A 23,744-nucleotide genomic window follows, 5' to 3' on the forward strand; every position below is an offset into this window, starting at 1 on the left:
AAAGAAGAAAGGAAGGAAGGAAGGAAAGAAGAAAGGAAGGAAGGAAGGAAGGAAGGAAGGAAGGAAAGTGAAGTAGCAAACAGTGACAGGCTGCTGTCAATGCAGGGAGCATTTATTAAATCCCACAACACACATTTATCCCAACGTCACGCACTAAGTAGGTTCTTAGTAAAACATGGTGGGACTTAGAAATGATAAGAGGAATAGTTTACACTTACACTGTGCTCCCTTTGTTCTAAGCACTGTTCTGCATGTTAACATGTTAGATTCACACAACTCCACACATCCTAGGAGGAAGGTGGGAAAAGCCTTCTGAGAGGGTGATGGTCTTCATATAGTGCCGAACTTCCGCCTCAGCTAAGGCTATTTATTCACTTTTTTCCTATTACCTTTAAGGTATGCAATCCATAGAATTAACTCCTGATAGGGTTCAACTTCTAACTTCAGCTTCCTTTGATGACTATTTCAATGGGAATAAGAGCAAACAATAAAATTGGACCTGAATAGTTTGAATTTATCAGATGTCAAGGAATAATTTCACTTAATAGCACTGGTGAAAGTTTAATTGTTCCTTTCTAGCCCTTGGCTTTCATTAAAGCAATCAACAAAGTCCTAGGTGCAAAGCTGGGGCAGAGGAGGGGGTAAGGCCACAAAATGAATGCAGTGGCAAGGAAGTGAGGTTAGTTTTGCAGCCTTATCACCTCCCCTGCCTGGGCTCCATGCCTAGCACTTCGTTGTCTATTTCCTCATGCCTAAGTGGAAAACACAGCCTGGTCGCTTGACTTGCTTTTGTTAACAGCATGCAGTAGAACCAGTGTCTTGTGTGCCATTCTAGACCAGCCAGCCCCCAGCCGACCAGGCATCTGACCACAGATATATGAGTGAGTCCAGTCAGAACCAGCCGAGCATGACTTAGGTCAGCAGAACTGCAGACTCATGAGCAATAGTTATAGTAATTAATAAACCATCATAATAAATTACAATCAATAAACCATAATAATAAGCAAACTGTTTTCATTGTAAGTCACTAAGATTTAGTGTGTTATTTAGTTTTGTGATGCAATCATAGATAAAGAGAGGGTATCCTTGGGTGAGCTCCTCAAGCTGGTCTAAATGAATCACAGAGGGCTGGCAAGTTGTGTCAACACAACATTATCTAGTTCTAATTCACAGATCACAAGATGATCTACAGTTATTACAATAAGCCGAGTCCATATTTTAAAATTGAGACACTTTATAAAGAAATCCCAAGTTTGAGCTCTTTCCACAAAAAGATGAAATATCTGTTGATGCTGAGGGTGTGTTTTCCAAGGACAGCCACGTATGGAGCTGCTGCCTGCCGCATCTGCCCTCACGTCCTTGATCCTCACTGTGGTTGTCAGGTGCGGTGTTGAAAATGCAATATGGAATGTCAGGATTCTAACTCCTGGCTGATTTCCTCCACTTACGGTTGTGCATTCTGAACTGCCTTGTATTGAGTTCTGCTATTTTCTAGCTGTAATATCAGGTATTTTGCTCACTCTCTTTGTGCCTCAGTTTCCTCACCTGTAATACAGGGGATATGAAGGTAACCTACTTTAGAGGTGTGTTGTGAGGATCAAATACATTGTGATGTGGAAAGTCATTTGGCCAGTGAATTAGTCTGTTCTCACACTGCTATAAAGAATACTACCTGAGACCAGGTAATTTATAAAGAAGAGGCTGAATTGGCTCACAGTTCTGCATGGCTGGGGAGACCTCAGGAAACTTACAATCACGGCAGAAGGTGAAGGGGAAGCAAGGCAGTCTACATGGTGGCAGGAGGGAGAGAGAGAGAGTGAAGGAAGCCACACACTTTTAAACCATCAGATTTCCTGAGAATTCACTATCATGAGAACAGCATGGGGGAAAACACCCCCATGATCCAATCACCTCCCGTCAGTTCCTCCTTTGACATGTGGGGATTACAATTCAAGATGAGATTTGGGTGGGGACACAGAGGCAAACTATATCAGCCAGTGCCTGACGTCTTGAAAGAGCTCTGTCAATGTTTGCTACACTTATGATAATAATTGTTTTTTAATGTTACCAGCTGGGCCCTGTAGGTACTTGAGTTCTCAACTCCTCCTCTGATTTCCTCTTTTTCTGCTTTATTTCTCATTCTGTACCTGCATTGTGAATCTACCCCAGTAAAAAGAAAGGACAGCAGTTTGGAAAATAGATTGGGGATATTGAGGATTTTTAATATATAGATTTTCACTTCTCTGTTGAGGTCCCCCATAGAGTGCATAGCAGGAACTATCCCTGAGGCCATGTTGCCTTTAAGAAAAGCCCATGCTACGTCTCTGCTTTGTATCCCCTAGCCCACATCTCCCCGTTTCCCCAGACCCCACCTGTGGTAATGACTGTTTCATTCTTTGTGTCTGCATGTTTGAGCTCTTTAGAAAATATTCCACATATAAGTGAGATGATGCAGGATTTGTCTTTCTGTGTCTGGATCTCACTTAGCATGATGTCCACCAGGTTCATTCATGTTGTGGCACACGGCAGGATCTCCTTTTTTTTTTTTTTTTTCTGAGATGGAGTCTCACTCTGTCACCCAGGCTGGAGTGCAGTGGCATGATCTTGGCTCACCACAACCTCAGCCTCCTGGTTCAAGCGATTCTCCTGCCTCAGCCTCCCAAGTAGCTGGAACTACAGGCATGTGCCACCACGCCCAGCTAATTTTTGTATTTTTAGTAGAGACGGGGTTTCACCATGTTGGCCATGATGGTCTCGATCTCTTGACCTCATGATCCGCCTGCCTTGGCCTCCCAAAGTGCTGGGATTACACACTTGAGCCACCACGCCCAGCCCCTTCTTTAAAGGCTGAATACTATTCCATTCTCTCCCTCTACGGAACCACATTGTCTTTATCCATTCATCCGCTCATGGGCATTCAGGTTGTTTCTGTGTCTTGGTTATTGTGACTATGTTACTAATGCTGCAATGTGGGTCAAAGGATACAAATGAGCAGATATGCAGAATAAACAGGTCTAGAGGTCTAAGGTGCATTAGGAGGACGAAAGTTAACAAAGTTGTATTAGGGGTTTTGTTAAATACGTAGATTTTAGCTGCTCTTGTCACAAAAAAGGAACCATGTGAGATGACGGTCATGTCAATCTGCTTCACCATCGTAATTGTTTTATTTTATTTTCTGTCTCTTTTTTGTTTTGTTTCTTTTGCGGTAACCATTTTTACCATCTATATGTACCCCAAAACATCACATTGTGAACCTCAAATATATGAAACAAAATTTGCTAATTAAAAAAAAAAGCCCATCTGTGTAGCTGCTTTCAAGGGGATTGGCAGAAAATATTGAAATCAAAGATGTGATAACCTGTGACTTGGTATCTCTCTTCCTATAGGCTGCCCTAGAGCAACCTCCTTGTGTTGGGTGTCATATGGATGGTCACAGCAGCATTGTACATATATGATTAGTTTTAAAAATCAATTTACTTTAAAAAAATTACCACTTATCAAAATTGACATCTTGTCTCTGTGTAGTTCCATGACATTTACACAGGTATAGATTGGTGTAACTGGCACCACCATCAGGGCACTGGAAATTTCCTCACATTAACCTTTTGTAGTAACACACTCCTTCCCCCACCCCTTACCTCTGGCCCTTGTGATCTGTTCTCCATCACTATAGTTTGTTTTTTTTTTTGAGGATATCATAGAAATGGAATCATATGGTACATAACCTTTTGAGATTGTCTATTATTATTTTTCCTAGTGCAAAACTTGAACTCACCGAAAAGTGCACCAATAAGTGAATAGTTAAATAAAACAGTCTATAAACATACTGTGAAGTGCCATATGCCAGTTAAAATAGCATAAAGTAGGATGAGTACCAGCCGGAAGGACCAGGAGCTGGATTGGGTATCATTTATTCTTTATTTTTCAGGATCTTTCTTTTCCCTCTGGAGATATCTGAGCTCACAATCTGGGACAATATGGCAGAATCCTTTTTTTTTTCTTCAGATTTTGGCTTGTTTTGGTAGCTGAAGCAGCTCAGAAACGAAGAGTTTTTGGAGATTTAAGGAGCTCCTCAAACAAGAACCTTTGAAATTGGAACTCAAGCAAATCACCTGGACTGAGCTTCCAAAGAAGATGTAGCAAAGCTGTTGGACAAACATTATCCAGGAAAACAGGCATGGGAGGTGACACTGAACCTATTTCTTCAGATCAATAGGAAAGATCTCTGGATGAAGCCTCAGGAAGAGATAAGAAATAAGCTAAACCCATATAGAAAGCATATGAAAGAAAAATTTCAACTTGTATGGGAAAAGGAAACCTGTCTTCATGTCCCTGAGCATTTCTACAAAGAAACCATGAAAAATGAGTCAAAGTATTGAATGATGCATATACTGGTGAGGCTAGACTATTCACTGTGGTCCTGGAGGGTTCTGATGGAATTGGAAAAACAGCCTTTTAAGAAAAGTGATGGGCCAGGGGCAGTGGCTCATGCCTGTAATCCCAGCACTTTGGGAGGCCAAGGCGGGCGGATCACCTGAGGTCAGGAGTTCAAGACCAGCCTGGCCAACAGGGTGAAACCCCATCTCCACTAAAAATACAAAAATTAGCTGGGTGTGCTGGTGCATGCCTATATTTCCAACTACTTGGGAGGCTGAGGCAGGAGAATCACTCGAACCTGGGAGGTGGAGGTTGCACTGAGCTGAGATCGCACCACTGCACTGCAGCCTGGGCGACAAAACAAGACTCAGTCTCAAAAAAAAAAAAAAAAGAAAAAGTGATGTTGGACTGGGCAGAGGGAAACTTATGGAAGGATAGATTTACATTTGTTTTTTTCCTTAATGTCTATGAAACGAACGGTATCACAGAGACCAGCTTACTGGAGCTCCTCTCTAGGGACTGGCCTGAGTCTCCAGAGAACATCAAAGACATTTTTTTTCCCCAGCCAGAGCAAATTCTGTTCATCATGGATGGCTTTGAGCAACTGAAGTTTGACTTGGAACTTAAGGCTGACTTGTGTGATGACTGGAGGCAGCAGCAGCCAACACAAATTATCCTGAGCAGTTTGTTGCAAAAAAAGATGATTCCAGAATCCTCTCTGCTTATTGCATTAGGAAAAGTGGGTATGCAAAAAAACTATTTTATGTTGTAGCATCCAAAACTCATAAAGCTCCCAGGATTCACTGAACTTGAAAGGAAGCTGTATTTCTCCTACTTCTTCAGCGAGAAGAATAAAGCCTTGAAGGCCTTCCATTTTGTGAGAGATACTGGACAGCGGTTTATCTTGTGCCATAATCCCTTTATATGCTGGTTGGTCTGTACTTGTATGACATGGCGGCTAGAAAGGGGAGAAGACCTTGAAATAAACTCCCAAAACACCTTCATTCATTTGTTAAAAATGAATGCATCATTTTTAACAAATGTATTTAAAGCAGGAAGTCAGAGTTTTCCACCTAAGGTGAACAGAGCCCGACTAAAAAGCCTGTGTGCTTTGGCTGCAGAGGGAATTTGGACACATGCATTTGTATTTTGCCATGGGATCTCTGGAGGAATGGGTTATCTGAGTCTGAGGGCTTAATGTGGGTGGGTACGAAACTTCTCCAAAGGTGAGGTGACTGTTTTACCTTCATCCATGTATGTATCCAAGAGTTTTGTGCCACCATGTTTTATTTGCTCAAACGACCCAAAGATGATCCTAACCCAACCATTGGAAGCATAACCCAGCTTGTAAGAGCAAGTGTGGCTCAGCCTCAAACCCACTTGACCCAGGTGGGGGTATTCGTGTTTGGAATTTCAACAGAAGAAATCATCAGCTTGCTGGAGACATCCTTTGGTTTTCCACTGACGAAAGACCTAAAGAAGGAAATAACCCAGTGCCTTAAAAGTTAAGTCAATGAGAAGCTGATAGGTAAGTGATAGGTTTCCAGGAATTATTCCATGATTTATTTGCAACTCAGGAAAAAGAATTTGTAATACAAGTGATAAATTTCTTTGAAGAAGTTTTCATTTGTACTGGTAACATAGAACATTTGGTAGTATCTTCATTCTGCCGGAAGCATTGTCAAAATTTAACTACACTTCGCATGTGTGTAGAGAATATTTTCCAGATTTCTCAGGATGCATCTCAGATCACAATGAGAAGCTCATCTACTGGCGGGAGCTTTGCTTAATGTTCAGTACCAACAAGAACTTCCAGATGATAGACATGGAAAACAGTAGCCTCGGTGATGCCTCCCTGGCAATTCTTGGCAAAGCGCTGGCTCAGCCTGTTGTAAGCTCCAAAAACTCAAATTTACTTTTATGTCTAACTTTGGAAATGATTCAGAATTATTTAAGGCAGTTCTTCACGACCCTCATCTGAAACTTCTGAGCCTGTATGGCACTAGCCTCTCCCATACTGATGTCAGCCACCTGTGTGAGACATTGAAGCACGCAACATGCAAGATAGAAGAGCTGATACTGGGAACATGTGACATCTCCGATGAAGGTTGTGAAGACATCGCCTCTGTCCTGGCCTGCAACAGCAAGCTGATACATCTCTCCTTGGTAGAAAATCCCGAAAAGGACAAAAGAATGATGTTGCTGTGCCCTGGAGACGCTGATGTTGATGTACTGCTGTCTCATCTGTGTCTCCTGTGAAGACATTTCCCACGTCCTTTTCTGCAGTAAATCCCTGTCCCTCCTTGACCTGGGGTCAAATTTCCTGGAAGATAATGAAGTGGCATCTCTGTGTGAAGCACTGAAGCACTAAGACTGAAACATACAGGAGTTGTTGTTGATGGGCTGTTTCCTTACTTCCGTTTCCTATAGGGACATTGCTGCTGTTCTTATTTGCAATGAAACACTGAAGACCCTGAAACTTGGGCATGATGAAATAGGAGGCGCTGGTGTCAAACAGTTATGTGATGCTTTGAAGCACCCTCACTGTAGATGAGAGTGTCTTGCACTGCAAACATAGCCGATCACCCGTGCCTGCTGTGAAGACCTCGCTGTGGCACTCACTGCCTGCAAAACACGGAGGAGCCTGAACTTCGACTGGGTTGGTTACCTTGGATGCTGATGTGGTGGTGGTGCTGTGTGAGGCTTTGAGCCACCCGGACTGTGCACTGTGGATGCTTGGTGTCACTGTAGCTGAAAGGAAACTTAACCATCTTCCCTACATCTGAAGATTTAAGGCTGCACAAATCTGCCTTTGATGAAAAAAAAAAAAAAAACTCAGAAGAGGCTGATGTCTGTGGAAGAAAAAATTCCCCACCTGACCAATTCACACGAACCTTGGACCAATGAGGAATACAAGATCAGGGGTGTGCTCCTCTGATGGGGAGCACCCTGAAGTAGTCTTCTCACAAAGGCTTTCCTTGGTCACAATGGGCTCTTCTCCTCCTGGCACCTCTGTCCTGTAATTGCACGTCATGGCAGCAGGTCTGTGATTTCAGGGCTACTCCCTGACGGTGTTCTAGCAATATGATTATGGAGAGTGATTCAGTGTGTATGTGCTGGTTGTCTTTGCCTTTGTTCTTTATTCCCTTATCTTTAGAAATCCCATCCTACCTTGCAAAATTTGGAAGAACAAGTACATTAAATTAGTGCTAAATGCTCTGGAAAGCTTGGCTTTATTTTTTTAATGGATGTCTTGGTGTGTACGAGCATGCATTTGCAGGCATCGCAATTCTCTGATACTTCTGACGTAGAAGTGATGATAGAATGAATGTGTCTATAGTTTGTATTGCTAGCACCCAAACTTTCTGTTTCCAGTTTGTCCAGATTTAGATTTGATCAGTTTTCTTGTCCAATTAAAAAAAGCATTCCCAAATCTCTTATTCTTTCATATATGACACTCCAATAGATTTTTTCTAAAAATTCAGTATTACTCAAATGTATCTACACTGTTTATGTATATTTTAAAAGACAATATTAAACACTTCACTGCCATAACTTTTTTTAAAAAAACCAAATAACATAAAGTAGACCTATATGTGCTAACATAGAATTCCATGACATACTGTTGTACAAAAAGTCTCTAGCAGTGGCCTGGCGCCATAGATCACACCTGTAATCCCAATACTTTGGGAGGCTGAGGTGGGCAGATAGCGTGAGCCTTGAAGTTCGAGACCAGCCTGGACAATATACAGAGACACTGTCTCTACAAAAATACTAAAATTAGCCCGGCATGGTGGCACGCGTCTCTAACCCAAGCTACTCAGGAGGCTGAGGTGGGAGGATCACCTGAGCCTGGGAGGTCAAGGTTACAGTGAGCCAAGATCCTGCCACTGTACTCCAGCCTTGGTGACAGAGCAAGACCCTGTCTCAAAAAAAAAAATCACCAACAGGTATATTCAGTATATTATCATTTATGTTAATTCCCTCTTCTTTATGTAGGTTCCATATAAATTTATAGGGAAAGGAAAGCACCAAGTAGTTAGCAGTAGTTACCTGATAAGGCTCAAGCATTCTTTGTTCATCCCTAAACCTGAATCCTGAAACCCCCCAATCCTCATACCCACCCACAGCCCTGGGACTGTGTTATCAATGTTGTCCTAGTGATACAGAATGGCTCCCAACTAAACTCCACCCTCAAACCTGGACCCTCCACCCTAAGTAAAATCAGCTGACCCTGATACAGAAGGGCTGGGCTCCCAGCTAAACTCCACCCTCAAACCTGGACCCTCCACCCTAAGTAAAAACAGCTGATCCTGATACAGAAGGGCTGGGCTCCCAGCTAAACTCCACCCTCAAACCTGGACCCTCCACCCTAAGTAAAAACAGCTGATCCTGATACAGAAGGGCTGGGCTCATGACTAAACTCCACCCTCAAGCTGGAACCCTCCATCCTAAGTAAAAACAGCTGATCCTGATACAGAAGGGCTGGGCTCCCAGCTAAACTCCACCCTCAAGCTGGAACCCTCCATCCTAAGCAAAAACAGCTGATCCTGATACAGAAGGGCTGGGCTCCCAGCTAAACTCCACCCTCAAGCTGGAACCCTCCATCCTAAGCAAAAACAGCTGATCCTGATACAGAAGGGCTGGGCTCATGACTAAACTCCACCCTCAAGCCTGGACCTTCCACCCTAAGTAAAAACAACTGATCCTGATACAGAAGGGCTGGGCTCACAGCTAAACTCCACCCACAAGTCTGGACACACGGCCCTAAGTGAAAGCAGCTGACCCCATTCCAAATGATTGCCTTTTTGGCTCACCCTGCCCCCTGTCCTGTGTACCTAAAAGCCAGACCAGGTGGCAGGAAAAAAAGAAGAGAACAACACAAGCTGCTGATGGGCCGGGATACAAGCGGCTGAGTGGGGAGCTGAGTAACAGCAACTGAGCGCAGGAGAACTTCAGATGGTGCAGCTTTGGAAGCGAGCTCAGCCAGAGACGGCTGGGCTTCAGGGAAAGATCACCTTCTTCCTGCACCATCTCCTTTCCAGCTCCCCTTCCATCGAGAGTCACTTCCACTGTTCAATAAAGCCTTACACATTCATTGTCTTTCAAATAGTTCATGTGACTTGGTTCTTCCTGGACACCCAACAAAAACTGTGTCAAAAAGGGCAGGTGCAGGAGTCTGTCATCCTAACTCTTCACTGAGCTGTTAACACTTAGCTGTCCACAGACTGCAGGCTGAGTGAAATGTACCACTCTGGGAGGGGGTCAAGGTCAAGGGAAAAATCCCGTCTCCATAGAGTCTTCAACCTGCTCCCCAAGGGTCCCTGATTCTGGAGTACACTCCATTGGGAAGTTTCCTCCTGACACTGAATAGGGCTGACCTGTGTCACTAATAGGGTATTATATATAGTGTGTGACATCCAGGGCCACACACACTCTCTCTCCTCTCTCTCTCTCTCTTGCATCACTTGCTCTGGGGGAAACCAGCTGCCACGTTGAAAGGACCCTGAAGCAGCCCAGTGGAGAGACCCATGTGATGGAGAGCTGAGACCTTCTGCCCACAGCCAGGAACAGAGGCCTCCTTCCAGCAGCCTGTGAGTGACCCACCTTAGAAGTGGCTCCCAAGCCCCATCTGAACCAATAGTGCAGCCCTGGCCAACATCTTGACGGCAGCCATGAGGAGCCCTGAGCTGGACCAATGGCTACGCCAGTACCAATTTTTGAGCTACAGCAACTGTGTGCCATAATAAGTGTTTGTTGTTTCAGGCTGCTAAGCTTTGGAATAACTTGTTGTGTGGATGCATCAGTCATCTACTGCTGTGTAACAAATTACCCCCAAACATAGCAGCTGAACACAACTAACATTCAGTATCTCACAGATTCTGTAGGTAAGAGGCCTGGGAGCAGCTTAGTCAAGTTGCTCTGGCTCAGGGCCTCTCATGTTGCTGGCCAGGGGTGAAGTCATCTCAAGGCTTGATGTGGAGAGGGTTGGCTTCCAAGCTTTTTCACGTGGCTGTCAATGAGCCTCAGGCCTCTGTCACCTGGGCCTCTCCATGGAGCTCTTTTGTGATGTGGCTCCTGACTCCCTCTAGAACAAGCAATGACACGGAGAGAGAGAGCACACCTGTCACCTGTAGGAGCACGTTCAGGCTACCATATCAAGACACCATTGACTGTGTGGCTTACACAATAGGAAATCTATTTTCTCCCAGTTCTGGAAGCTAGAAGTCTAAGATCAAGGTCCCAGAGTGTTGGTGTCTAGTGAGAATTCTCCTCCTGGCCTGTAGATAGCTGCCTTCTCTCTGTGTCCTCACCTAGTAAAGAGAGAGAGAAAGCTCTGGTGTTGCCTTCTTTCTTTCTTTCTTTTTGTAAATAGGGTCTTGCTCTGTTGCCCAGGCTGGAGTGCAGTGGCACAATCACGGCTCACTGCAGCCTCAACCTCCAAGGCTCAAGCAATCCTCTGGCCTCAGCCTCCCAAGTAGTCAGGACTACAGGTGTACACCAGCATGCCTGGCTAATTTTTGTATTTTTTTTTTTTTTTTTTTTGTAGAATTGGGGTTTCACTCTGTTGCCCAGGCTGCTCTCCAACTCCTGGGCTCATGTGATTCTCCCACCTTGGCCTCCAAAAATGCTGGGATTACAAGCATGAGCCACTGCACCCAGCCATAATTTTTTAAAAAGTATTTTTAACAGATGGGGGCTCACTATGTTGCCCAGCCTGGTCTCCAACTCCTGAGCTCAAGTAATCATCCCACCTTAACTTCCCAAAGCATTGGGATTACAGAAGTAAGCCACAGTGCCTGGCTTCTCTTCTTATAAGGACACAATCCTATCAGATTATAGGTCTACCCTTATGACCTCATTGAACCTTAATGAGCTCTGTAAAGGTCCTATTTCCAAATGCATTCACATTGGGAGTTAGGAGTTTAACATATAAATTGTAAAGGGACACATTTCACCTCGCATTGCTACCCAAGGTGGGAGTTACAGCCTTTTTATGACCTAACCTTGGAAGTGACATTTCATCACATGTGACATGTTCCATTTATTAGAAGTGAGTAAGTCCAGCTCACGTGTGAGGAGAGGGGATTACACAAGAGCATGAATGCCAGGAGGCAGGCATTGGTGGGGGCATCATAGAGGCTGCCTACTACATTAGCAGATAACCAGCAGAAATGGCACAAAACATCTTTCTGCAGTCAACTTCATTTCAGTCTTTTAGAAGCATTCAAAAATGTACCACAGTTTAGAAAATAGCAGTACTTTCTTTTTAAATTTAATCCCTGTAATAAACAATACATTCACATGGTACAAAAATAATACCTTCCCCTTCCTCTCTTCACCCCCAAAGAGGCCATTACATCTCTTCATTATTTGTGTATTATTACATGGTATCTTTATGCGAACACATGCAAATACAATGTGTATTCTTGTTTTCCACACTTTTTAACATAAATAGTTGCCTGCTGTAATACTGTATGCAACTTGCTTTTTTTCATTGAAGTGTATCTCTTTCTACATCAGTACAGTTTTCTCATTCCTCTTTTTCAGATGTGCTGCATTGCATTATTAATTCTGATGGATAGTATAATGTAATTTATTCAATCAGTCTCCTACCAATAGACATATGAGTTACTTTCAATCTTTTTCTATTACACAAAAAAGCTGCAATGAATATTCTTATGCACAGGCATTCTCACATGTACAGTATTTGGGTGGGATAAATTTACAGACATATGATAGATGGGTCAAATGTATTTGTACTTGTAATTTTAATGGATATTGCCAAATTAACCCATATGGTGCTTGCATTGGTTCACATTTTCACCAGCTGTGTGTGAGAGACCTTGGGTCCCCACAGCCTCGACAATGCAGTGTGTTACTATGCTTTGGGATTTGTTCCAATCTCCTAGGTTATAAAAATGGTATCTCAATATACTTTTATACTTGTGATATTATGAAGTCAGGTTGGACTCTTTTTTCATATGTTTAAGAGCAGTTTTTTTTCCTTTCTGTGTACTGTCTATTCATGTGAAAATGACATTTCCAAGTTTCTGTGTTTTTTTCATACTAGGTCGTTAACTAGAGTATCTTAGCCTTCATCTTTAACTCAAATACTGCGGCCCTCAAGACTACCCCCAGGCTCAATGACTTCCTAGAAGGCCCATGATTCAGCAAAGTGGTTATGCTCACAACAGTTTATTACGGTGAAAGCGTGCAGATTGAACCCAGCATATGGAAGCAGTGCACAGAGTGGGCCCAGGAGAGTTGCAGTTGTCCTCTCCCGCTGGAGTCACAGGTACTGCACTTACTGCCCCCAGCCATGAAGCATGGCAACACACCCAGACTCCCGCCGGCCAGTGAAGCTCCCCCCCCCCCCGCCTTGGTGGGCAGAGTTCTGACTGGGTGATGGTCCTGTAGACTCACCTGACCACCCTCATGGCTGACCTTATTCTCCAGCCCCTACAGAGGTTGAGCAGATAACTGCATTGTCTAAGACCCCCACCATGGATCACATTGACTAATGTGGGCAAAAGGTCCCAGGTAAACAAAGGTGCTCTTGTCAGGCAGGACATCCCAAGGACTTAGAGGCTGGCTGGTCAGGAGCCAAGCCTTTCTTGGGGCAAGGTTAGCCTCTACTGCACAATCCCCACCCACTTAGATTCTGTGCATGCTTCAAGACCCAGCCAAAAACCCAAAAACCCACCTCATTCATGCAGCCTTCTTCAACATCCTCAATGAGCATGAGTAAGAATTAATTTCTGAATTTCTATGCTCCCAAAGCACTTCCATAACCCTCTGCGACAGATATTAGCCTTGCATACTGAGATGTTGTGAAGCAGCCCCTTGTTGATATCGCCCTTTAGGTGTTTTTCATTATCAAAAAAAGTACACCCACCCCACTTTCAATTCCAAATATCTCATCATTCTCTGGTCTCCTCTTCTCACCTGTGTAGCTCACTGGCCCCCGTTCTTCAAATCCTTCAGGTCTTTTATTGCACCTGGATCTGTACTCCGTTGCTCCTACTTCCTTCTCACGTTTCACTACTCTCGGGGAGGAAAGGTTGACCTCCAATCAGAACACACACAGTTCATCTTCACCTCTCTCTGTGCTGAGCTTAGACACTGTGTTCCGCGGTAATAATCGAAGTCTTGTCTATACCCTCAGTGCTCTGGGCTCTCTCTTCATCTGTTAGATTCACTTGCAAAAACAGCAATTCCAGTTAAATCCAACTGCATCTACATCGCCCCTGCATGCAGGCAGCTGAAAGTAACTGGGGAAACACCCGCTCATGCCCACTGGCCTCGCTTCAATTTTCTTACCGTGAATTTCAGTGGATCCTCAGTGCAGTCTAGAAACCCCTTTATAGCTCCCAAAGCCATTTGCTTCCTGTTCACCGAGTACAATAGAAGTAGTAAGAGAAGAATTTTGTGGGCTCTCAGAGCCATATCTCAACCTACAGACAGGTTCCATCCCGTTACAATGGATGAATGGTTTGTGCTCTGATTTAACGTCAACGCTTCTCCTTGGTCAGTGCATCCCATCTATCAACTAACTACGTGAGGACATTCACATTCCAGAAGTAGTTCTCTTGTCCCCTTGCAATATAATGTTTCTTCTCACCACTTGATCAGCCCTGCAATATCTTATAATATCTCTAATTTTTAAGAAAACTGCTATCCCACCTTTTCTCTTTCCTCCCCCTTCTTTATTTTAGCAACACCCATTAGAAAAACTGTCCACAGTATTTTCCTCTCTTCACTCTGTTAAGCTACTCTTTTGCTCCCAGCACTCAAGAAAAGAAGTTCCTGTCCAGATGACCAGTGATCTCAGTGTTGCTGAACTTCATGTTCAATTCTCTGTCGTCATCTTGATCTGCCTTTAATCAGCATACAGCACCATTTATCGTTTCTTGCTTCCTGAATCAACTTCTTCCTTTGGGGACCCCACTCCCTCCTGTTTCTTACCTCCCTCCACTAGCACCTCCCTCCCCATCTCCTGGGCAAGTTCTTTCTCGTTTTTCAATTCCTTAGGTCTTTTTTTTCTCCTCTCTCTCCTCTCTTCCTTCTCTTTAAATACAATCCACAGGCTGATGACTCTCTAGTCTATGTATCTGGCCTGGACATCTACCTCGGACTCAGGATTTACACATGCAGCATCCTTTTGGATATCTCTCCTCGTATATCTAGCATAGCTCTCACTTTAACATGCTTAAGGCAGAACTCATGAGTTAGTGCGCTCACACAGCCATCTTCCCCGTCTCCGTCAATGGCAACTTCATTTATCCCGATGCTCCAGCTGAAGACCCTGGAGTCACCTGGACTCTTCCGCTTCCATCACGCCGCACAGTCAGTCCATCAGCAAACCCTTCCCCACAGTCAGTCCATCAGCAAACCCTTCTGGCTCTGTCAGCCTCTGAGGACTTCTCACCACCCTCATCTCTGGGGATTATTGCACTGATTTTCTACCTGTTCTCCCTTGATCCACTCTTGCCCTGTTCCAGATAAATCTACTAAAAACAAGTCAGATTATGGCACTCTTCTGCCCCAAGCCTCCCCGGATTATTGCGATGGTCTGCTACCTGGTCTCTCCTCTTCCGTCTTTGACTCTCTCTCATGTATTTGTTGCAGAGCAGCCAGATTGTGTCTTTTAGGACATCCGCCAGATTGTGCCTCTCCTGTCTTCAGAATCGTCTGATTACTCCCGTATCACTTAGAGGGAAAGTCAAACTCGCCCTACCCCATCCTTGGTCCCTGTCTGCTCTCCAATGTCACTTCCCACCGTGTCCTCCTGCCCACCCAGCTCATCACTCTTGCTTCAAACACTCTTTCCTGTGATTGTGTCTTTCTGCATCATTTCCTTCAGATATCTTCTCAAATACCCCTCTCTGACTACCACGTAAATAAGAGCACCCCTGCTGCAGGCATTCTGCTCGCCTTACTTATTTTGCTTTATAACACTTATCACACACACCCACACACACTCACACCCACACACATCCACATGCTCACACCCACACACACTCACCCCCACACACATTCACACCTGCACCCACACCTCACACACAGACTCACACACCCACACACACATCCGCACCTCCACACACAGGCTCACATCCCCCCACACCTCCACACTTACACCTACACACCCACACACACTCACCCCGATACACTCACACACCCACACATCCGCATCCCCACACACACCTCCACACCCCCCCATAGACTCACACCCACACACACCCACATGCTCACACCCCCACACGCACTCACCCCACACCCCCACACACATTCGCACCCGCACCTACACACCCACACCTCACACAGACTCACACACCCACACACATATCCACACCCCCACACAGACTCACATCCCCCCCACACCCCACACTTACACCTACACACCCACACACACTCACCCCCATAGACTCACACACCCACACATCCACATCCCCACACACACTCACACACCTCCACACCCCCCACATAGACTCACACCCATGCACTCACACCCACATGCTCACACCCACACACTCACCCCACACCCCCACATACATTCACACCTGCACCCACACACCCACACCTCACATAGACTCACACACCCACTCACACATCCACAACCCCACACAGACTTACATCCCCCCACACCCCCACACTTACACCTACACACCCACACACACCCCCATATACTCACACACCCACACATCTGCATCCCCACACACAGACTCACATCCCCCAAACCCCCACACTTACACCTACATGCCCACACACACTCACCCCCACACGCACACACACATTCACACCCGCACCCACACCCACACCTCACAGAGACACACACCCACACACACATCCACACCCCCACAGACTCACCTCCCCCACCCCCACACACCTACACACCCACACACACTCACCCCCATACACTCACACTCACACATCCGCATCCCCACACACAGACTCACACAGCCCACACCCCCACACTTACACCTACACACCCACACCCCCCCCATACACTCACACTCACACCCACACATCCACACCACCCACACACACTCACACCCACACACACTCACACCCATATGCTCACACCCACACACACACTTACACCCCACAACCCCACACATTCACACCTGCACCCACACGCCCACACACACATCCACACCCCCACACACAGACTCACATCCCCCACAACCCCACACTTACACCTACACGCCCACACACCCCCCATATACTCGCACTCACACCCACACATCTGCATTCCCACACACAGACTCACACACCTCCACACCCCCCACATACACTCACACCCACACATCCACACCCCCCCACACAGGCTCACACACTCCCTCCCACACCCCAACCCCACACACAGACTCACACACCCACACACACTTCCACACAGACTCACACCTCCCACACTTTTACACCTACACACCCACACACTCACACCCCCCACATACACACTCACGCCCACATGTTCACACCCCCCACACACTCATCCCCCACACCCCCACACACTGTCACACCCGCACCCACACACCCACACCCACACACCCACACCTCACACATAGACTCACACACCCACACACACATCCGCACCCCCACATACACACATTCCCCACAACCCCACACAGACACACACCCACACACACTTCCACACAGACTCACACCCCCCACACTTACACCTACACACCCACACACATCCCCCCACCCCCACATACACTCATGCCCACACCCACACATCCACACCCCCACACACAGACTTACATCCCCCCACACACAGACTCACACACCCACACACATCCACACCCCCACACAGACTTACACCCCCCCACACACATCCACACCCCCACACACAGACTCACACCCCCCCACACAAACTCGCATACCCCCACACACTCACACACCCGCACACACAACTCACGCACACATCCCTTGTATTTGTCTCTCTCCAGTAGCATGTAAGTTCCAAGAGAGAAGAGACTTTATATACATATATAGTCTTTTTTTTTTTTTTGAGATGGAGTTTCACCCTTGTTGCCCAGGCTGGAGTCCAACTGCACAATCTCAGCTCACTGCACTCTCTGCCTCCCGGGTTTAAGAGATTCTTGTGTCTCAGCTTCCGGAGTAGCTGGGATTACAGGCACCCGCTGCAACGGCCGGCTAATTTTTTGTATTTTTAGTAGAGATGAGGTTTCGCCATGTTGGCCAGGCTGGTCTCGAACTCCTGGCCTCAGGCAGTCTGCCCACCTCGGCCTCCCAAAGTGCTGCAATTACAGACGTGAGCCACCGTGCCCGGCCCAAGACTTTATATTTTTTCCATCACTTTCTTCCTAGCAACCTGAATGGTACCTGGCATGTGGCAGTGTTCAGAACATATTTGTTAAACAAACCAATGTGCTTTATGTTCTTCCTGTGTGTTCTTCAAATTCTTTAAAGGCCCTTTCTTCTCCCTAAGACAGTCAGACTTTTGAAAGAGACTGGCCACTCTAAGGGCAGCAGATGATCAATTCTTGTATACAAGGCCAATGGTACAAGAAAGCAGCAGAGGCACCTTAGCAGGCCAAGCTTTCTCTGCCCCTGTTCTGTGCACAAGGCAGCATGGCTGGGGGAGGAGCTGGCCTAGAAGCATCCTGTACACAGGAGCCAGATGGAGACCACGAGCACCCTCCGTGGCAGAGCCCGGGAGCCAGGGACAGCTGGGTCGGGGCTTGCTTTTCTTCTCACCCTTCCAGTGAGGGCCGCTGACCGAGAGATGGTGGTGAGACTCCTCAGCGTGAGCAGTGCCCCAGATAGGCTCAGATGACTTGCAAGATCACCCGATGTGAGGGCTCAAGACACTTGGAGGAGTTGTGGTGTGAAAAGAAAGCTTCCCATTCTTGGCTAAAGGGGGATTAGGAGAAAACTGAATTCCAACAGGTGTATGAAAAGGTGCTGAACCTCGCTAATCATCAGGGAAATGCAAATCAACAGCGGAGTGAGATGCCACCTCACGCCTGTTAGGTGGCTCATATGGTTTGGCTCCGTGTCCCCACCCAAATCTCACCTCCAGTTGTAATCCCCATAATCCCCACGTGTCAAGGGAGGAGCCTGGTGGGAGGTGATTGGATCATGGGGGCCTTTTCCCCCATGCTGTTCTCATGGCAGTGAGGGAGTTCTCGCGAGATCTCATGGTTTCATAAACGGCAGTTTCCCGTGGGCTTCTCTCACTCTCCCCTGCTGCCTTGTAAAGAAGGTTCCTTGCTTTCCCTTCGCCTTCCGCCATGAGTGTAAGTTTCCTGAGGCCTCCCCAGCCATGCGGAACTGTGAGTCCATGAAACCTCCTTGTTTATAAATTAGCCAGTCTCAAGTAGTATCTTCATTGCAGTGTGAAAATGGGCTAATACAGTGGCCACTAGTATTAAAACTGTATTAAAACGATGAAAGGTGTGTTGGCAAGGATGGGGGAAAAGGGAACACTTACACATTGTTGGTGAGAATGCAAATTGGTAAATTTGTACAGCCTTGATGAAAAATGGTATGGAGGTTCCTCAAAAAATAAAAAAAAGAAATAGAACTCCCATATGATTCAGCAATTCCACTTCTGGGTATGTATCCACAGGAAATGAGATCAGTGTATTGAAGAGACATCTGTACGCCCAAGTTCACTGCAGCACTGTTCACAGCAGCCATGCCATGGAATCAACTCAAGTGTCCACCAGTGGATGCATGGAGGAAGAAAATGTGGCATCTGTATACACACACGGGAGTATTATTCAGCCTTAAAGAGAAGGTAATGATGGTAATGATGCCATTTGGGGTAACGTGGATGAACCTGGAGGACATTATGCTAAGTGAAATAAGCCTGACACAGAAAGACAAACATGGCGTGATCTCACCCATAGGTGGACTCTAAAGTAGTCAAACCCATAGAAACAGAGCAGAAGGGTGGTGACCAAGAGTCAGGGGTGAGGGAAATGGGGAGATGTTGTTCAAAGGATACAAACTTGCAGTCATAAGACGAATAAGTTCTGGAGACTTAATGTGCTGTGTGCTGATAGAGTTAATAGTATTTGGGAAGAGAATAACTCTCAAGCGTTTTGACCACACAGAAGGTAACTATGTGAAGGGATGGGTATGTTAACTAGCTCGGTTGTGACAATCATCTCACAGTGTATACCTATTTCAAAACCTCACGCTAGACACATTTGAATATGTAATATTTTTATTGGTCAATTATGCCTCCATAGAGCTGGAAAAAAAAAAAAGAAAAAAAAACCCCTGCTGTACTTCCTTCTCAGGAGACCAAATAGGGAAACACAGCCCCTTTGGATAGAATTATGTCAGTTAAACATGGCCTTGCTGCCCCGAACTGGTGTGTGGACTTCTGGGGCTGAGACTGAGCCCATCTGACAATCTTTGTATACAGTGGCTGCCCATGAGTCTCTATCTCTGTGCCTTGCACCAAGTCGGTGCCCAGTGAATGCTTGATAAACTGCGAGCACCCACAGTGTTTGCTAAATACGTGAAGAGACATATGGTGTGTAGGCTGGTCCAGGTTAGAGGAGTATCTCAATTAGGGCACCTCGGGGGATTCTCCAATGGCTCAACTAAAGACACCTGGAATTTAGTCGGGGCAGCCCTGGGTCAGCGCCACGGTGTTAGGCAAAGTTGACTGCTGTAAATAGCACCTCAACACAGCTTATGTCCTACTCATATAATAGTGCCACTGCGTTGGGGAGCTCCTTCCACACGGTGATTCAGGGACCCAGGTCCTTTCCATCTTGGGACTCTGACCTCCTGTGTGGCTTCTTCATTCAGCTGGCAGATGGTGCAAGGGAGAGATCAGGTCGAGAAGGTGCTTATAAGCCAGGTCTTCATTCAACCATGAATTCACTCCCACTCACATTCCACTGGTGAAACCTCAGCCATTTGGCTTTGCCTAACTACAGGGGGGACTGAGAAATCCTGTTGAGCTGCGTTCCCAAGAGGAAAGGAAGTTGTTTTGGTGGATACCTCGCAGCTTCAGCCACAGCAGTGGAACGAAGCAGGTGCCTCTCCTTACTCCCTATCCACTCCCTGTTAGGTAGGATCCAGGTCGGCTAAGCATGCTGGCTTCAACAGCAGGGATGTGAGGTGAGGGAGGACAGCGATGCAGGAGGAATGGAGATGCGTCTAACACGGGGTCAGACGGCAGATTCGAGGGCTCCCTGATGAAAGATCAAACGCTGGCTCCAGCATCTTTACTGCGTCACCTGTAAGTGCATTCCTTGCTGTGCAAACTTGCTAAGTATTTTTAGTAAGGCCAAAAGTTCCCCTAAGCACCGTAATTATCTCGGTTGGAGATGTCAGGAGAGTTTACCGTTAAAGAAGGAGGCGGCTGCTGCAAGCGTGATCATAAGGTACACTCAGTGCTGCTTTTATGGCTGCGGAACAGAACATTCCCGCAGCCGCCTTTACGTGTGGATAGGGGACTCAAGTGTCCTTTGGGGAGCTGTGGAAGGGTAATTTCTCTTCAGTAGACCAGGGTAAGTTATTCTGACCCACACGGCTCACGCCTTAGGAGGCAGGAAAATAAATCAGCACTCTGAAAATCTTCCCTCATTAGGCCGGGCTCTGATGAGACCCCGTGGGTCGTGCTGGTCTGAAGGCAGCAAGCAGGCTGGCTTCCACAGAAATAGAATCAGCCTCATGTGAGAGCTTTCTTGGAATTGGGGGCAGTGTGAGGGGAACAGACCCTGGGAGCTTGGATCTTCTCAGGAAAGGAAAAGTCATTTTTTAAAAAGTGGGCTCACGGCCAGGCATGGTGGCTTATGCCTGTAATCCCAGAACTTTGGGAGGCTGAAGCGGGAGTTTGAGCACAGGAGTTTGAGACCAGCCTGGGCAACATAGTAAGACCCCATCTTTACAGAAAAAATTATAAAAATTAGCAGGTGTGGTGGTGGGCACCTGTGGTCCTAGGTTGAGGTGGGAGGATCGCCTGAGCCTGGGAGGTTGAGGCTGCAGTGAGCTGTGACCACACCAATGTACTCCAAGCCTGGGTGACAGAGCAAGACCCTGTCTCAAAAAATAATAATAAAATACCAAATGGGCTCAGAGAGAGGTGATCAAGTGTGATGCTCAACAAAGTATATTTGGGATGTAGATTCCCCCAAGTCGAGGTCAGGCATCACCAATGACCAGCTTTGTGATCTTGGGCAGAATTCTTAACCTCTCTGTGCCTTAGTTACCTGCATGGAGAAAGGAGGTGATAAGTCCATATCAGTCAATTTAGTTTTATTTGTGCTGTAGAAACATAGGACCCCCCCCCACCCCCACCCCACAGCATCTCGGTGACTCATCAGAGATTTGTTTCAGGGCCACATTTTGTGTCTATTGTGATATCACATCTTGTTCATTCTGTGAACTGTGTTAACAGAACAGCTCTTGCCTGGGGTGTTGCTGGTCTTATGGGAGAAGACAAAGAAGGGAAGTGAGGGATCTTTTCGTGGCACTTAAAACTCCTGGGAGCAGCAAAAAAGTCACTTCTGTTCCCATTCCAGTGGACTGAGCAAGTCATATGGCTGTGTCAATGTGGGCGGGGCAGTCATGTACGATTCTCCCATAGGGACTGTTGTTAAGGAAGGAACGGGAGTGAATATTTTAAACAACTGCACAATCTATCCCAGGTCCACAGTCATTCATTGAAAACCTTGGTGCTCAATTGAGCTTTAAGATTTAGAAATTTAGGCAAGGCGTGGTGGCTCACGCCTGTAATCCCAGCACTTTGCGAGGCCTAGGTGGGCAGATCACGAGGTCAGGAGTTTGAGACCAGCCTGGCCAATATGGTGAAACCCCGTCTCTACTAAAAATACAAAAATTAGCCGGGTGTGGTAGCAGGTGCCTGTAATCCCAGCTACTCAGGAGGCTGAGGCAGGAGAATCACTTGAAACTGGAAGGTGGAGGTTGCAGTGAGCTGAGATTGCGCCACTACACTCCAGCGTGGGTGACAGAGAGAAACTCCGTCTCAAAAAAAAAAAAAAAGATTTAGAAATTTTAAGTTTTATGCACATACACACGCACACACACACAATCTCTATTCATCTATCTTTCTACACATAGATGGATACATAGTATATTAATTTATAGTATCATACTCAGGATTACCTCCAATCTGAGGTAGAACCCTATAATATAAAAACAATATTTCTGTAGTAAAACATGTAAGACAGCAACAGTAAGTGTGCTACAAAAGCATTTTATATAGTTTTGCATTATTCCAGCAAGTTTTCCCACCAAATATTTTGATGCAAACCTATGAAAAAAATTTTGAATTTGAGAGTGATTTTTTTTTTCAAAAAAATTTCAGAATTGTGGATAAGATATTGCAGATCTGTTAGGATGATAAAAATACTGTATAAAAGCCCTTACTGCAACTCTGGCATGTAGCAGGAACTCAGTAAATATCGATATTAATTTTTAAGAGGTAGAAGAGTTTGGAACATCCCCTTAGCAAAATCAACGACAGGTGAAAAGATGATTGAAGTAAGACAATGATGGTCTACAGAACACTATATCCAAAACCCAGGATGTCCTCAGCTTGACGTGCTCCCTGCCCTTAGAGAAAGTATGATGTCTCTATTTTTCTTTTCCTCTGAACAAGGATAGATGAATTCATCAAATTTGTCTCTACTTTACTCTGGGGTTCTTCTAAATTATTAGTTGTTCAGCAAAGCCCTTTCATCATTACTGGAAAATTGTATCCTCCTTTGGATCTGGGGATCTCCACTGAGGCTTTCCCTTTCTGCTGCCTTTCTCGGCCCCCAAGGTGACCTTCCCAGTCCTCCGTGCCATGTTTCTAAGGCTTGCTGAGCAATGACAGCCAACTGTATCAAGCTGTTTCAAAAATACTGGCCTAAAGCCGCTCTTCCCTGGAAGGACATTTGCATTCACATAGGACCGGACGCACCTGAACTTAAAGGAATTTCTAAAGCAGAAATGGCTGGCCTCCAGCTACCTAGATGGAGGGAAGGATCATTTGAGTCTGAGGACTCCCTAAGGTCAGAAAGCTACCTTGGGAGAACATTTGATCGTCAATCAGATCTCTCAGCTTTGCACGAAGACACATTTGCAGCCCACCACCAATGCCGCCCCCTCAGCCCTGGTCAGTGGCCCGGCTTGCAGCTGCTTTGCCAGGGAACCCTAGGGAAACTGAGAGAGAGGCGATTCTTCACAGCCCCTTTGTCCTACTAACAACCAGAAAATCCACTCAAAGGTCACCTTTGTTTTTGAAAGATGTGACATTTTTTCAGCTAGTTAATGACACACTGGGGAATTGCAGTGTGTAGGTCTGTGGTGCTTGGTTCTGGAAAGACACATGGCTCATATTTGAGTTTCAGACTTTGGGGAAA

The 23,744-nt window shown here is 46.0% G+C and overlaps 1 protein-coding gene and 1 pseudogene across 5 annotated transcripts in view; both read left to right on the plus strand.

Moving 5' to 3' along the window:
• Positions 1-23,744, plus strand: part of GLT1D1 (glycosyltransferase 1 domain containing 1) — a 247,177-nt gene that overhangs the window by 184,272 nt on the left and 39,161 nt on the right. The window lies entirely within an intron of this gene.
• LOC100979596 (NACHT, LRR and PYD domains-containing protein 9-like) lies at positions 3,309-9,474 on the plus strand (annotated as a pseudogene).

The sequence above is a fragment of the Pan paniscus genome, chromosome 10 (assembly GCF_029289425.2).
Source record: "Pan paniscus chromosome 10, NHGRI_mPanPan1-v2.0_pri, whole genome shotgun sequence".
Lineage (NCBI taxonomy): Eukaryota > Metazoa > Chordata > Mammalia > Primates > Hominidae > Pan > Pan paniscus.